Raw genomic sequence first — 17,625 nt, 5'->3', positions numbered from 1 at the left:
CCATTGAATAGGGAAGCAAGGCACATGGTATATAGCCATATGCACACTGAATGTTTCTTCTCAGTTCCTCCTTAGTGCCTGACAAAATTACTGGAGGCTTTGAGGTAGTCTGGAGTTGCAGTTATACTGAATTGCATAATCAAGGTCACTTTGAAAATTACACAAAACTTTGTCCCATATTTCTCGGAAAAATGTGAAACACGTGCAGAAAAATATCCTGCAGCTGCCAACATCATTTCCACTCTACATGAATGACATATTATAAAACTGAATTGTCCTTTAATATATAGTACCAGAATATATTAAATAGCTCACACAGCAGACAGAAGGGCATTATTACCGTTTTTCTCTGGTAGCCAGCATGAATTCAGCTTCGAGTTTAGCTCCCAGTCTTCTTCTTTCCTAGATGCTGCACTCTGAATCAAATGAATGTTCAATTGGATGCTTATGTCCGAATAAGAGGAAGCAATAATACTTTGCATGTCTTTTAACGCCTTCTGTTTGAGGATCTCAAAGTACATGATGAACATCAGTGAATTTATTCTCAAACCCACTGTGAGCTAGGTAAGTTTTTATTATAACTAGGGCTGTCAATTAATCGCAGTTAACTCATGTGATTAACTCAAAAAAAATGAATTGCTATTAATCACAGTTTTGATTGCCCTGTTAAACCATAGAATACCAATTGAAATGTATTAAATATTTTGGATGGTTTTCTACATTTTCATATATATTGTATTCTGTGTTGTAGTTGAAATCAAAGTATATATATTTTATTACAAATATTTGTACTGTAAAAATGATAAACAAAAGAAATACTATTTTTCAATTCACCTCATACAAGTACTGTAGAGCAATCTCTTTGTCGTGAAAGTACAAGTTACAAACATAGATTTATTTCGTTACATAACTTCAATCAAAGCCAAAACAATGTAAAACTTCAGAGCCTACAAGTCCACTCAGACCTATTTCTTGCTCAGCCAATCGCTAAGACAAACAAGTTTGTTTACATTTACAGGAGATAGTGCTTCCCGCTTCTTATTTACAATGTCACCAGAAAGTGAGAACATGCATTTGCATGGCACTTTTTTAGTAGCTGGCATTGCAAGGTATTTACATGCCAGATATGCTAAACATTCATATGCCCCTTCATGCTTTGGGCACCATTCCAGAGGACATGCTGATGATGCTCATTAGAAAAATAATGCGTAAATTAAATTTGTGACTGAACTCCTTGTGGGAGATTGTATGTCCCCTGCTCTGTTTTACCTGCATTCTGCCATATATTTCATGTTATAGCAGTCTCGGATGATGACCCAGCACATGTTGTTCATTGTAAGAACACTTACACTTCAGATTTGACAAAACGCAAAGAAGGTACCACTGTGAGATTTCTAAAGATAGCTACAGCACTCGACCCAAGGTTTAAGAATCTGAAGTGCCTTCCAAAATCTGAGAGGGACAAGGTGTGGAGCATGCTTTCAGAAGTCTTAAAAGAGCAACACACTAATGCGGAAACTACAGAACCTGAACCACCAAAAAAGAAAATCAACCTTCTGCTGGTGGTATCTGACTCAGTTAATAAAAATGAATATGCATCGGTCTGTACGGCTTTGGATTGTTATCGAGCAAAACCTGTAATCAGCATGGACACATGACCCCTGGAATGGTGGTTGAAGCATGAAGGGACATATAAATCTTTAGCGCATCTGGCATGTAAATATCTTGCGACGCTGGCTACAACAGTGCCATTTGAACGCCTGTTCTCACTTTCAGGTGACATTGTAAACCAGAAACAGGCAGCATTATCTCCTGCAAATGTAAACAAACTTGTCTGAGAGATTGGCTGAACAAGAAGTAGGACTGAGTGGACTTGCAGGCTCTAAAATTTTACATTGTTTTATTTTTGAAAGCAGTTTTTTTTAACATAATTCTACATTTCTAAGTTCAACTTTCATAATAAAGAGATTGCACTACAGTACTTGAATTAGGTGAATTGAAAAATACTAATTCTTTTGTTTTTTTACAGTGCAAATACTTATCATAAAAAATAAATATAAAGTGAGCACTGTACACTTTATATTTTGTGTTGTAATTGAAATCAATATATTGAAAATGTAGAAAACATCCAAAATATTTAAATGAATGGTATTCTATTATTGTTCAACAGTGCGATTAATCGTGTGATTAATCATGATTATTTTTTTTAAAAGCGTGATTAATCGTGATTAATTTTTTTAGTCGCTTGACAGCCCTAATTAGAACCACTTCATAGATGTAGAAATTGAGTAAAGCTGGTTGACATTTTTTGTATGAAAATGTTTTTATCAAAAATGTGCTATATTTCAAAATACAAAGTTTTCTTGAAAAATCCTCTTGTTTTTCAATTTTTTAAAAAATAAAATCAGAAAGTATAAAAAAAAAAAGCCCAACACAAAAAGCTAGTTTGATGTTTTGGCTTTCTGATTTTATTGTTTTTCCTTTTCCTTTTCTCTCTCCACCTTTTTTCTCCTCCCCTCCATTTTCGGTGGCAGAATGGAAAAGGGGAATAATAAGGGAAAATGGGGAGAGTGGAGAAGGAAAAAGGAAAATGACAGAAAAATAAATAAATTCAAAAATGAAAATGTTCAAAACCAAAAATTTTCAATAAAAACTTTCAAGATGTTGAAACTAATGAAATATTGAACTAATGAAAAATCATTCCTTAAATACTTTGTTGGATTGGGGCCCAAACGCAGGGTACATTAAAGGATCAAGTACAGTGTGACCTGCTCTACTCTGATCCTGCAGATGGATCTCCTGCATGGATCCCTGGACCCATAGTCTCCTTTGAAATCAATGGAGCATCACAGGAGATGCTGTTGAATAATTGGGCCCCATGCTTGCAGAATGGTATTGTTCTGTTAATGACCAACTTTTGTATACATTTTTCTTAATCAAAGGTGTTTTCCCATTAGACCAAAACAGCCATACAATATCCAGGAACCAGCAGACATCAAGCAATACTAACAAAATCTGGAGTATTCCAGTCCCAATCAATGAAGCTCTGTAAAATCTACTAAAATTTACTTAAGCCTTAAGATGCTTTCATATCAACCTTGGATATTTTACTGTGTATTAAGTTGTTGCCTATAATTTTATAGAGTCATAGAACTGTAGGGCTGGAAGGGACCGCGAGAGGTCAAGTCCAGGCCCCTGTGCTAAGGTAGGACCAAGTAAACCTAGACCATCCCTGACAGGTGTCAGCTGCTCTTAAAAACCTCCAGTGATGGGGATTCCACAACCTCCCTTGGAAGCCTATTCCAGAGTTCAACAATCCTTCTTGTTAGAAAGTTTTCCCTAATATCTAACCTAACTCTCCCTTGCTGCAGATTAAACCCATTACTTGTTTGTATGACTAACTCCATACATGTTCCCCAGGTCAAGTGTATCCACTCTCCTAATTTTAACCAGAAAGCCGTTGGCACAAGAGCTCTATCCCTTCATTACGGGATAATTTGGTCGCTGATAGTATTTCTAAAATGTGCATATTTTGAGACAGCATTTTATTTTCATTTTTCAGATCACCAAGGGAGAAGAATAGTCTTGAAATGTTATTGCCTCTAGCTTATTGTTTCATGTGTTTAGTTTCCAGTGGTTGGGAAAAATAAATCAGCCTTTATCCTGGATCTTTTGAGATCCTCCCTCTCTTTGTTTCTCATGTACTAGTTGAAATAATGTTCTGTTGTTGCCTCTTTTTGATTTGCCAGGCCTAACGAGACCTCTCTTTTTGTTTGATTTTACAGGAGAATCTTAGCTTTGGCTAAGCCAATACCTTAGCCAAAGCTCGGTATTGGCTTCCTGGCCATTACATTTTGTTCTTTGTAGGTCAAATTCTGCTCTTTGGCACACTGTAAAGCGCAGTTGACTCGAGCTTTGTGGCATGGGTTTAACTGAGGGCAAAATTTGGCCCCTTGAGTTTGTATTTGTTTTCATTAAAAAAATAAAAAAATTGGAATGGCTAAAAACAGCCCTGTTTCCCAGCACTGAACTTAGTGGAGTTGCAACCTGCTTACAGCAGCTCTGAATTTGGCATATTGTCTTGCCTTAACATAGCTTAAGTTTCTATTTCCATTGTCTCACAGCAAGGTACAAGAGAAAAATGTGCTTTATTTGATACAACCTGTTAATGCATGTAGACAGTGTCCCTACAGAAGAAACTGATGAATTCAGGTGTATGAATCACTTCTATCCCAGCCATCAGTATCTCTAACAAAAGGATAAGAAACAGATTCCAGTTTATTATAATCAGCACTGAGGGGGGAAGGTTTTACTAATGCTGAAAAATACTTTGGTTGTGTCCCTTTAATCATATGAAAATGGCCTGTCCTTCATGTCAGGGATGAGGATGGGAGCTATTTCTGAAGGATACGTGTTTGATGTTAAAAGGTGATACTACAAAAATAAAACATATTACAATTATACTGCAGGGGAAAGCAGTGATCCTCTCATTCCCAATGAAAGAAACATTACACTAGGCCCAAGACAGCAACTTTTCAAAGGCTATGTTCTCTGCAATATTATCTTTTCAAGGCTCTTTATGTTGTTCTCCTTGATGTGGAAGGGGTGACGCACCAAGGAAAATCATTGGGGGGAGAGGTCAGTTTAAAATCAGAGGCTCAGATTTCCTGGTCTGGCCTAAGTTTGCTGGTACAAGACCAGGGTGTGTGGGAGAGAGGTGATTTTATACCACCTTAAATACCCTTATTCCTGGGGCTGGAGTGGGGGGAGGGGCGGACAGGTTTGCACCCTGCACAACTTAAAGCAGCATAAAGTCTGGTCACCAAGGACCACTCCAGTGGTAGGGGATGGCTGGGAAGTAGAGATGACCTGGCCATTCTTCCTTTCTTTCAGGGGCTGGTGGGATGTAAAGCCACAACTCTAGCTTGACACCCAGGGCCGGCTCTACCGTTTTTGCCACCCCAAGCAGTGAAAAAACCGGTTGCTGCTGAATTGCTGCCGCGGATGGCAGGAGAGAGAGGAAGCTGCCGCCGAATTGCCACCGTCGTGGAAACTCTGCCTCCCCTTTCTGACTGCCGCCCCAAGCACCTGCTTGGAACACTGGTGCCTGGAGCCGGCCCTGTCGACACTACCCAGAGATTGCCCCTGTATGGATTCCACCAGGGAATCCATAAAAATCTTGCTAAACCTGCTTTAGGACCCCTTTGTGCCACTACAGCACTGCAAAGGGCCTGTATTGGGGCTAAGAATATGTCCCAGAACTTTAGGAATTCCAGTAAAATGTATTGTTCAAAAGTATAATGGAACTGGCTAGAATATAACGCTGTTTCATGTATCTCTGTCATATACTGTCATCCTTAGAATATTTCCTGGATCAGCAGAACTGTGGTTAGCTATAATTTTTATGGAACTATTTTGCCTTAAACCTACAGAGCACCAGTGAAGGCCCCAAACCTGTAAATCAGCTACAACTTCTAAAACAAATCATCATGATGGAGTTTTGCCAACCTAATATTCTGTGCTCATTCATTATTTGGTTTTCACTTTCTGAGCTGATTTAAACAGACCCTGTTGTAACTGTACCAGTTGCATCCAAGATACAAGCCTGATTTATGCTTTGAAAACATGAACTATTCAGTGGCTTAGTTTACAAAGCTAAAGGGGAGTTGTTCAACAGCGCTCTGAACTTCTGCAAACAAGAACATGCAGGTTGTCTATTTTCCCACTAGGGCTTGTAGGAGATTGTAAGTAATTAGAAGAAATTTGGTTTATCCAAGGTCTTCCAGTGGGGAAATAGGAGGTGAGCTTGGCAGGGAACAATTCTTCTTCTTATTAATAATCATGTTTATTTTGGGGGCAGCTAAGAGCTAACCAAGAGTGGAGCCCCCATTGTGTTAAGCACTGTCCAAAGCCAACCTTTGAGGCGTATCCATTATTAATGTTTACTTTACTGTGATAATGCAATACAATCTGATAAAAAAGTTAGTAAAATGCCACTGTTTTTTAAGACAACATCATTGTCCCTGTGTTGAATTCTATCATGATGCCTTGAACTGAAACATTCACATTTCTTTTTGAAATTCCTTCATTGGTTAATATTACAACCTCCCCCTTTCACCACTTTATATAGTGTGTAAACAACATTTTGGTGCTTGCAAAAATAGACATCAGAATTCTCATACATGCTTTGTAGGAAAAAATTCTGGGCCGGATTCTCATTTACAGTAACACTCCATTGTATTACCTTGGCAGTGTACAGGGGATTTAAGGTGAGTGTAAATATGTAATTTTACATAAATACTATATAATTGATATAATTTATACCCACTTTGAGGCTTTTGACTGTGCCAGTGGTGGCGTGAAGGGGATTTAGTGTAAATGAGAATCAGGCTGCCTGTATTGTGATTACATAGCACTAATAAATATTTGGAATAGCAGCTCCTAGCTCTTTAGGGATAGGACCTCTTCTATTCCAACTTTTGTAAAGCATCATGTACAGTCGGTGTGCTAATGATAAATATAACGATAGGCCCTCTGGGCACTACCATCATATAAATATTTGATAATATCAGTACACGAAAGCCAAAACTGAGCGTTCTTTACAAAAAAAGTGAGGGAGCAGAAATCTTCTCAATCATGGGACATTTCTGCCCTCGTTTATACATGCAACCTTAGTGATAGGACAGAGCGTGGCCCACATGTATGGAACAAATATTTGAAATTCCTTGTGTGCATAACAGAAGCGGAATTCAGGTATACAATAGAAGCTCAGAGTTACAAGAATGAGTTACGGAAATGGAGGTTGGTCATAACTCTGAAATGTTCAGAACTCTGAACAAAATGTTATGGTGGTTCTTTCAAAAGTTTACAACTGAACATTGACTTAAAACAGCTTGGAAACTTCCCTATGCAGAAGAAAAATGCTGCTTTTAACCATCTTAATTTAAATGAAACAAGCACAGAAACAGTTTCTTTACCTTGTCAAATCTTTTTTTTAAACATTCCCTTTAGTGTCTTTAGTAGTTTACGTTTAACACAGTACTGTACTGGGTTTGCTTTTTCTGTGTGTGTGTGTGTGTGTGTGTGTGTGTGCGCGTGCGCCTGCTGCTGCCTGATTGCATATTTCTGGTTCCAAATGAGGTGTCAAGGTTCCTTCGCCACTCTGAACTCTAGGGTACACATGTGGGGACCTGCATGAAACCCCCCCTAAGCTTATTCTTACCAGCTTAGGTTAAAACTTCCCCAAGGTACAAACTATATTTTACCTTTTGCCCTTGGACTTTATTGCTGCCACCACCAAGTGTCTAACAAATATATAACCAGGAAAGAGCCCGCTTGGAAACGTCTTTCCCCCCCAAAATCCTCCCCAAACCCTACACCCCCTTTCCTGGTGAAGGCTTAATAAAAATTGTCACCAATTTGCATAGGTGAACACAGACCCAAACCCTTGGATCTTAAGAACAAGGAAAAAGCAATCAGGTTCTTAAAAGAAGAATTTTAATTGAAGAAAAAATAAAAGAATCACCTCTGTAAAATCAGGATGGTAAATAACTTACAGGGTAATCAGATTCAAAACATAGAGAATCCCTCTAGGCAAAACCTTAAGTTACAAAAAGACACAAAACAGGAATATACATTCCATTCAGCACAACTTATTTTATCAGCCATTTGAACAAAAAAGAATCAAACGCATATCTAACTAGATTACTTATTAAGTTCTAAGACTCCATTCCTTTTCTGTTCCCGGCAAAAGCATCACACAGACAGAGAGGGCCTTTCTTTCTCCCCTCCTCCAGCTTTGAAAGTATCTTGTCTCCTCATTGGTCATTTTGGTCAGGTGCCAGCGAGGTTATCCTAGCTTCTTAACCCTTTACAGGTGAAAGGGTTTTTCCTCTGGCCAGGAGGGATTTAAAGGTGTTTACCCTTCCCTTTATATTTATGACATGAGGTGTGCGGTTGACTGGTCGGTTCATAACTCTGGTGTTCGTAACTCTGAGGTTCTACTGTAATCACAGAATTATAGGGTTAGACGGGACCTCAAGGGTCATCTAGTCTAGCCCCCAGGTAACTAATAACCTTAGTGATAATCATTTTGCTCCAGTCATAATTTTCATTATGGTAACAGTTTGTTTTAGTGTAACCAGGGTCATGAGCACCTTTCTGAGGAGTTTTGATTACAATATCATTTGCAAAGTGAAGCAAAGTTTCAAATATTTCCTTCAACATTTGAATGCCAGCTTTCCCCATTGCAGCAGTAAGTATTTTGAGCCACTTCTTCCTAGATCTCCTGCTTTACAATCTCTAAGAAATTATCTTGATTAGACATCCAGGAAATGAATGTAATGCCATGGGGGCATTGTGAGTTCACGAGTTATATGACAGAGTTTTACAAGAGTAGCACTGTGCAAGGAAGGGACAGATGGCTAAACCTGTAAAACTAGTTCTATCCATAAATGCTCTTAGCACCTTATAATTATTTTTTTTTCAAAAAAGCTGAAATATATTTGGGAAGTACTTGTTCAAACCACAGGCTCAGTAAAATATTAACAAATGGAAACTGAACAAAAAAGATACTTTGAAGGACTTAAACATGTGTGGGTTCTCTCCTTATTTGCCTAACTCTAATCACCAGGGCCACACTTGTGATCGGCTAAAGCATTGCTGTGAACAGCAAGTATATCATAAGGGTTCTCAATTATGAAAGTGAAGTTGGAACAAAAGACAGGCACCAGACAGACTTCCCCTGTTAAAGATTATCCGGCATGTTACCCAGATGCCAGCATTCCCAGAAATCCCAGCAGCAATAGGCAACTATATCTCACCTAATGTGACTTAACTGCTTTGAAACCCTGCCCAGAACCTCATGGCATTCCATGCTATCACCTCTTCATGGGGGAATGAATTTTATCTCTAAGACTTTAAGAGTGTTTGCTTTAAAGATGATTTACCACACTTAACAATTACTGAATTTCCTAAATTATTATTGTTATTATGTATTTCACATTATGCAGAGAAATACCTTGACCACAGAATTGTAAATCTTTCAGCATGGAGAAGGTCACTCATAAAACAAGTTAAAGGTCCTCAGATTCAAACTGGAATTTTGCTGCTCTAGATGTCAGTGCAGATAAGAAAAGCATCTGATGGAAGGGATGAGGAAAATAGAACTGGCGCCCAGGCCTGTAGAAACGTTAACATGACTAACCCAAGGACTTGACTTACTTTCTCTGTCTCTTTCTGTCTGAAGAATATGGACTGCACAGTTCACAAAGCTTGAGAAAAACACACAAATGAAAGTGGTCAGGACAAAGGTTTCTAACTCTTTTTTCTTTTCTGTCCACATATTGGATCAGAGAGTAAATTTATTGATCTGGATTCATCACTGCCACACCTCCCCTGAGATGAATGGACATCTATCAAGGATGGCTCTTTCCCACTGTCCAGGTATAAAATAACTCTCTATTTTTGTTGACTCAAGTGCTCCACGACCCCTTACTTAAATTTGAAATAAGACAATGTGTTATTGTTTCATGTTTGGTTTTTTGGGGGAGAACTAGCCAAACACTTATACATCTTGATGACATCTCCAAGAAATGAGCTCTTCACTGTTGCTTAACACAGTTTCACGGGTTACTTGTTTTTCATGCACTGATTCTTTTAATCTGCCCTCATTAAAAACTTCCATGTTTCAGCAATATTGTCTTTGCATTTCTTTTTGAAGGAGCCAACTATGTGTGCTGAAAGATTAGACTGTCCTGTTTTTTTTAAAAAAAGTCTTCAAAATGAAGTACATCAAAAGTAAAAGTAGGTGACAAATGTTGATATTTGTCAAGTGTTTCTGCTTTGATCCCACATTGCTATTTTTTTAAGAGTTTGACAAATGTGTCCGGTAGTTTGGCTTCAAACATCTTCAGTCTGCACAGTGCTTTACTTGACTTGGAATCCATTTGATCCTTCACTTGCTTTTTTCTCTCCAGTCCTGGAGGACTACAGCTAGTATAAAAGGATGGTTATTGTCTTCCATATGCTGCTGTTGCTGGAGCATCATGTTTTTAAAAATGGATTAGGTTGCTGTCCTGAGTTGTAATGTAGTTTGTGTTAGCAATTTCTAAACAGAAATCCATATAGCTGCCATTGTTTGGTGCTGTTGCTTTCCGTTTTCATTCAGGTAACAGCTGGGACTCTGATTCTGTCAGTGCTGTAGCATGTAAATAGAACAGGCATTTGACCTTTCCCTGTTCTATAGTGTCAACTCTGTCCCTCTCCTCAAACTACATACCAGAACTGAGGAAGACATTTGGACCCTGTCCCTCACATTAGCCAAATAGACCAGAACACATGTCTCATCAACACTGCTGGAGCTCTGGGCAGTCACAGAGCTGCTCATGCTCCAATCCTCAAACCCTCCAGTTACATGTAGGCCAATACCCTCAAAGAAAGAGAGAATCTCTTTGAAACGGAGAGTATAAAATATAGACATATGTCCGCTTATGCCTCAGTTTGGAGGTGGCCAGCCTATTTTGTTATGCTCCCAAAAATATCACCTCCCAAAGACTATACTTCCTGAGATAACCTAGAGATGTCATCTAGTTACTGGTGTCCAGTAATATTCATAGAACTATTGCATTTCAGGATGGTACTTCCAAGAAAGAGCTGTCTGGATGAGATATATTCCCAATGAACTTTTCTGCGGTATCTTCAAGATACAACTTGGTTAGTGGATGAGCTGTTGAGTGTTGGTGAAGTTCGGCCCTTATGAAAAGATTTTGAAGCAAGTGAGAGAATGAGCCATATTCTTCTTCATTTACACCAATGTAAACCAGGTGTAAGTCCAGTGATATCAGTAGAGATACACTGGTTTTTAGATGTGATATAGTGCTTTTTTGGCTACGATGCTGTTATAATAATGAAAGTGTCTTCCTTATTGTATTATGTAATTTTTGATAGTAACATGGCCCCTATCATCTTTCTCATCTATCTTTTTACTTGGAAGAATACATCTCTTGTGATTAAAGGAAATGTGTGCTGTGAATTAGAAAATTCCATGGTTTTCACTTGTATAACTGTCTGTCAATAAAATAACATCAAACATTCCAGGAAAGGCAAGATGATAGCACCCACAGACTTGGAGAGAAGTTAGCTAGGTAACTACTTGTAACCACCCCATAGGTCTCTCCTTGTGTTTGGCCATCACTTTCTATTTGTTTCTTTTCAGCATGGATGTGTTTTCTTTTGCTCTGATCTCAGAAATTTGAATCTGTCTCCTAGCAGTTTGGTATCTTCTAATTTTTGACTTTTAATAACCCAGCCTGCCTTTTACAAGCAGTGGCAGATGCCTCTCTGCTTCCACTGAAAGCTGTTTTGTTTTCAATTTGAAAAAAAAGCACTAGAACTTTGTGCCTTATTTGCTTCAAGGAATATCTGCAGAGGAATCCATAAAGCGAATTATTACTTTCCAAAGCTGTTTTCACAGGCATTTCCTGAAGAAGGCCTATCAGATAAAATGCTGACTTTAACCTTTTTCTTTATCCTTTACATAGTGTATTATTTTATTACCCTCATTTGTTTTTGCAGTTTGTTTTTCTGGACTTCAGAGCACTACAGTTTGAATATACTTTTGCAAATAATTTAAAAGCTTCTGGATCAGTTATGTTAGTTCAGAAGTTGCGTGGTTTTGGTGAATAAATACTTCAGCTTTGATTATTATTTATCCTCTAATTAGGTGGTAAGCCTGCCCTGTGAGTATTCCTTGTGTGGCATAGAGCCATCGTAGTGGCTCCTATAGCGTTCCCCAACCTTGGGACTGTGAGCAGCCACTGTAAAGTAGAAGTAGCCTTGAGCCTGCTCCACTTCATGCTATGATCTGGATGCCCCAGGATGGGGAGAGAGGTAAAGGTTTCTTAAACCCACCTTTGAAAGTATCCAGTGAACCTTCTACTAGTCAAATACTTGCGAGGCAGTAAACTTGCGACTTCTCAACAGTGATCACCAGCAAGTGAAAGTCACATGTCATGCTTATTCCTCCAGAGAAACACTTTCTGGGGATCAAGTATCATGGGGTAGCCATGTTAGTCTGTATCCACAAAAACAACAAGGAGTCTGGTGGCACTTTAAAGACTAACCGATTTATTTGGGAATAAGCTTTCATGGGTAAAACACCACTTCTTCCACCAGACTCCTTGTTGTTTTTCTGGGGATGACATTTGAGAATGGTAGATGTTCTCTTGTTGGCAGATGCTCTAAATATGTTCTAACAACCATAGCAATAACCCCCCAGCCCACGCGATTATCCAGATATACAAATCCCTTCACATTTCCTGGAGTGCCACAGGGAAGAATACAGTTATAACATTGGAGTTCAGGAAACTGTTGTTTTCTGTGGCACTTTGCTGACTAGCATGAACTTAGGCCCAGCGGGGAGAGGATGTCTAGAACAATCAGAGTTTTGAGTCCCAAAAGCCAAACTCTCCAAGGCCTTGACTTTTTCCTTGGATGAGACACTGGTTGCATCGTCTGATGAACGTCTAATAAATGAGAAATGTGTAGGGTGAAGATAGATGACATCTTTCAACAGTGTGAGAATAAGCTAGTCTCCCATATATTATCACTTCTCTCACATTGTTGGCAGTGAGTTTTGTTTTTAAACTTTTCACACTGTGGCTGTTACTCCAACCTAGGTACAAAGGTTCCACCTGTCCTTTTTAAAAACCACTATTGGACTCTTCTCAATAAAATGGCAAATCACAAACTGGAAAATAAAATGCAGAACAAAACAACAGCATGGTAAAGAGAGAATGCTGCAAGATAATGGAACTATAGCAAATACTTGTGTGTGTGTGTGTGTGTGTGTGTACATATGCACACACAAACATATGTACAGGGAGCAAAAATGAAAATTGAGAAATGCAGAGAAAAAAAGGGAATCTAATAATATATCAGTGTTATATACACACTTCTACTTCTCTTCTAAAACTGTTTATCTTATCCTTCCCAAACACCTCTACCCTGTTTCTCTGTTTTGTCCAACAGCTGCATCCTCACAGACATCTAAATTTTAAACTCTCTAGGGTAAGAAACCATGTCTTTACCATGTCTAGCACAACTGGGTCCTGATTCTTGATTGGGGTTCTTATACCCTACTATAATAGAAATAATAAATAAAGTTTATAAAGTGTATATAGAAATCTTTATAAAATTAAGCATTAATATCTGTTTGGTTTCATGCCTATATTTATGTGTTTTCTATATGAGGGATTATTTTGGTTAGCTAGTGCTACAGTTTGTCTGAATCTGACCATACTAAGCAGCAGATTTCCCATCACAGAGTGTTAGGCAGTGACTGATGTTAGGAGTGGCAGTTCCTGTTTTTAGTGTGCTGTACAGTTCAGACAGTTGTGCAACTGAGTGCACAGATTTGCTGTTTCTTATTAATGAGTCTTGCTATACAGTAAAGGGAAAATCTGTCCCTCCCTTTGCTTTTGTGCAAGTGTAAAAGGCATTCACCCTTCACACCAGTGGAGCTGAGGCATCCATGGGGAAGAAGGAATAGCAGGAGGAAAAAGTATGTTTACAAATGTTTTAAATGGAAACTTTTATAAGTTTAGGATGGTTTAGTGTTGCTATAACACAGGGGTTCTCAAACTGGGGATTGGGACCCCTCAGGGGGTCGTGAGATCATTACATGGGGGCTCGCGAGCTGTCAATCTCCACCCCAATCCCGCTTTACCTCCAGCATTTATAATGGTGTTAAATATATTAAGAAGTGGTTTTAATTTATAAGGGGGTGGGAGGGTTGCACTCAGAGGCTTGCTATGTGAAAGGGGTAACCAGTAAAAAAAAAAGTTTGAGAACCACTGCTGTAACACCTATGAAGAGTAGGAAATAGTACTTTGAACCTTCTCTAGTGCTGTTCAGACAGGTGCTGATACAGTGATGGATGTTAGTTACAATGGGATATAAGGGGCTAACTAAGTGGGGTAGGGGTGTAGATTTAGCAGTTCTGGCAGTGTTGGAAAAGACTGAGTCAGGGAAAGAGATCATGGAAAAGATGTTAACAGGCAAATTTAATTCTGATTAAATAAGTGGAGCTGAACCGTATGCCCAAAATTGAACCAAACTGAATCTTTTTGAGTTTTGAATGCATTTGGACAACTTAAGCTATTTTTAATTTTTCATGAAACTCTGCATTTCCTGGTGCTGGCTAGAATTACAGTGCCCAAAATGAAGTTGGAGTATTGAGGAATGTTCTTGCAAGATTTGCAGTCCAGCCAGAAACCGTAAGTAGTGGAAGTCATGTGAAAATTCTTGAGAGATTTCTTGCCCAGTTCTGGAGACGTCAGAAATTTAGGTCCTGATTCAGCAAGGTACATAAGCTGGTGTTTAACTCTGAGCGTGTGAGTAGCTCCATTGACTTCCAGAGGACGACTTATGGACTCATAGTTAGAGCTCACATTACACACATTTCAGTACCTTGCTGAGTCAGTCCCTTACTTCTGTGAAACTGAAACATCCAAACTGAAGTGAACCCCCAAATTGTAGCTGTAAGAGATTTGTATCCTCTCTTTTCCAATAAGATGTAGCTATTGTGGATGATGCAATTAGAACTGGTAAATGAATTTTAATGTTTCCCTTTAGGAATAGTTTGTTGTTGGTTTAAGACTATCAATTAGTAACCAGCAGAGTGTGGTGGGGCTTATAGAATATTTTGGGGCACCCGCACGTTGATATTAATCATCAGCCTACCAAGATAAGTCTTAAGGAAGATGGGGAAAGCGGCTATCATTTGCTGGTCCTTTAGGCTATTAAGTTTATCTTCCTGCTTGGTGTTGAAGATAATAGGTCACTTTCCATTGTTCTCCTCCTTAGATTACTGAGGTAGACATTTTTAGTCATCAGCATGGTTACCTTTTATGTTATTGTTATTGTGGAACTCCAGTTAAGCTGTGGCTTTTTGAGTGGTAAAATCTGCTATTCTCTCTGGGCAGCCTGGCTTCAGGAGGCTGGGGAGCATGTGCCCATTGGCTTTCTCCTTACTGCCTTGTTTATCTCCCCTTTACTCCTGCAGCCTCCTTCAAAATGGCTGCCTTTCCCCATCTTGGTCCTTTTCAGTATATCCAGCATGCAGCAGCCAAAATAATTTCCTTACCCACTGCTTGGACTATATTATCCGCCTCTTCAGATCTCACTAGTCTACCTGGAAATGAGGCACTTCTCACAGAGAGCTCTCTGGACCCAAGCGAATGTCATGGACGATTCTGGAGGCTTTTATACAAAGCTCTTGGGATTCCCTCTGTTAAATGAACATTACACTGTACTACACCCAGTACCAGAGCAAGCATAATCATCTTGGTTTTTTGCTTAAGGCTGGTGGGTGCCTGACTGGTTCTTTCTTGTCGCATCCTGTTTGCAACACACAAGAACAGTTTGGCAGAAGAAAAATAAAACAAATTATGAAAACGTTTGTCATCTTTGTTCCAAAATGAAACAATTTTTTGTTTCCTTGAAATTTTTCATAACATTTTTTTTGGAAAAACTCCAAAATTTCTCTTCCCTTCTTTCTCACCCCACTTCACTTTTTCCTTTGTCTCAAAGAATGCAGTAGAATGGATGATATCTATGGTTTGGGTTTTTTTGGCTTTTTTCACTTTTTCGTTTTTTGTTTTCAAGTTTCTTTTTTGCCACTCTATAAGTTTTACATATTTGAGGACATTTTCAGAAGTTAGAGTGGCAAAAACTAAAAAAATCCCTCCAGCATCCCCCACCCCAGCACCCAACCAACCAAACCCTGGACATTGTTCATTCTGTTGCATTCCATGGCAAAAAGAGAGAAAGAGGGAAAAGAAACATAAAACCTGACAACCAACATTTTGAAACTCTGAAATAGCAAAATTTAGAAATGTTGGTTTTGATGAAAACATTGAAAATGTTAAGAAAGCTTTTTCTGAAAGTTTCCCATTTTAAAAAGCAATTTTTGTCACAAAAAAAAGTTTCAAATAATTTTTTTTGACCATCTCTAGAGCACAAACTATATCCGAGCTCTGGATGTGACAGCCATAACAAGCCAGCTTTTGTAACTATGGCTGTCCATCACATTGCTGCTCCTCCTGACCTGCTACAGTACCAGGATTCACCTGCCATCTGACTATATTCTGATGGGTCCCAATATTTTGCAGACTCGCTCAAAGAATCCTGGCACTTGATGAGACCAGTTACTTACCAACTCCTAAAAATGTGGCTTGTAGATAAGATACTCTTTGTTTATATCCAGAGGATGTTGTACCTTACCAGGGTGGTGTACTCAAGCTGTCTGAAGGAAGATGGCTACAAGGAAAAGAGCAGATGGGAGGAACACGTTGACAAGTGTTTACCAATAAACACAGAAGAAAAGCTGAGACTGATCATCACCTCTGAGTATGACCCAAGTATCTCACAAGAAAACAACCTTTCTTTGAATAGGAGGCAGCAACTGCCACAGGTGCGGACTCCGTGGGTGTTCTGGGGCTGGAGCACCCACAGGGAAAAATTAGGGGGTGCTCTGCACTCAGCAGCAGCCAAGCTCCCACTCCTTGCCTTCTTCTCCCCCCGGAGTGTTCTGCGTCCCCCCCACCACCACCTAACAGCTATTTGGTGGCGCTTAGGACTTTCCAAGAGGGAGGGGGAGGAGCAGGGATGCAGTGCACTCAGAGGAGGAGGCGGAGAAGAGGCGGGGACTTGGGGGAAAGGGTGGAATGGGGGTGGGAAGGGGTGGAATGGGGGCGGGGCGAGGGTGGTGCAGGAGCAGGAAGAGGCGGGGGCAGCGGCGGAGGGGAGTCGAGCACCCACCGGGCAGAGGGGAAGTCGATGCCTATGGCAACTACTACTCCTTCTCCCTATGCATTTCTAAATTTCCCCGAGGGAAGCTCCCATCTTCAGCAGCCCTTAGCTCCCTCTCCTCCCCTTTTAGACAGAAAACAATCAAACCTTTATTTTTTATTATTAGGAGGGCTAATGTCTGCCAAATTTCTATGCTGAACCCTGAAAATTCCAGTTTCCTTCCATCCCTGATTCCCAATTAGTTATTTCATGGGACAAATGCAAAGAAAATATTTACCCTGCCATGGGCTCTTCCACGGGGGCATTACTGTCTCCTCCCATGACACCCACTGGACATGCCCCGAGTTGAAGATCACATGAGCCAAGGAGGAATCAATGCAAAACATAGAATCATAGAAGATTAGGGTTGGAAGAGACCTCAGGAGGTCGTTCTCCTTTCCAGTTTCCTTTGAAATTATACAAACGCATTGTTTTTTTTAACCACACACAAGGAGTAGTGCTTTGGAAAGGCCATAGGCTTAGTGGTGGTGTTGTTGTGTCGTTACTTTTAGAAGTATTTATATATTTTAAATGAACTTCTGAGCATGAGGCTGTATTTGCTTAAGACATTTAAAAAAAATCAGTAATTAAAAAAAAAGATTTAAAATGTACCATTATACTTGCAGTGCTGAAAAGGTGGAACCGAATTCTGCTCTCAGATACTCCAGGGTAAATCTGGAGTAACTCCTCACGGAAAGGAGAATTCAGCCCAGGCAGTTACTCTGCAAGTCAATATGTCTGACCTTCCCTACATTGTCCTACCAATGACCCCTT

The 17,625-nt window shown here is 39.5% G+C and overlaps 1 long non-coding RNA gene across 1 annotated transcript; it reads left to right on the top strand.

Annotated features, from left to right (window-relative positions):
- Positions 1-13,509: 13,509 nt before the first annotated feature.
- LOC311516142 lies at positions 13,510-16,648 on the top strand. Its single transcript, XR_014710347.1, has 3 exons — positions 13,510-13,561; positions 14,205-14,276; positions 16,268-16,648. It is a non-coding gene; the product is annotated as an uncharacterized lncRNA (long non-coding RNA).
- The last annotated feature ends 977 nt before the right edge of the window (positions 16,649-17,625 follow it).

Source organism: Lepidochelys olivacea (assembly GCF_965140295.1).
Source record: "Lepidochelys olivacea isolate rLepOli2 genome assembly, chromosome: 2".
NCBI classification, from domain to species: domain Eukaryota; kingdom Metazoa; phylum Chordata; order Testudines; family Cheloniidae; genus Lepidochelys; species Lepidochelys olivacea.
The sequence above is the reverse complement of the archived record's forward strand: the minus strand, read 5'-3'. Positions and strand labels throughout refer to the sequence as shown.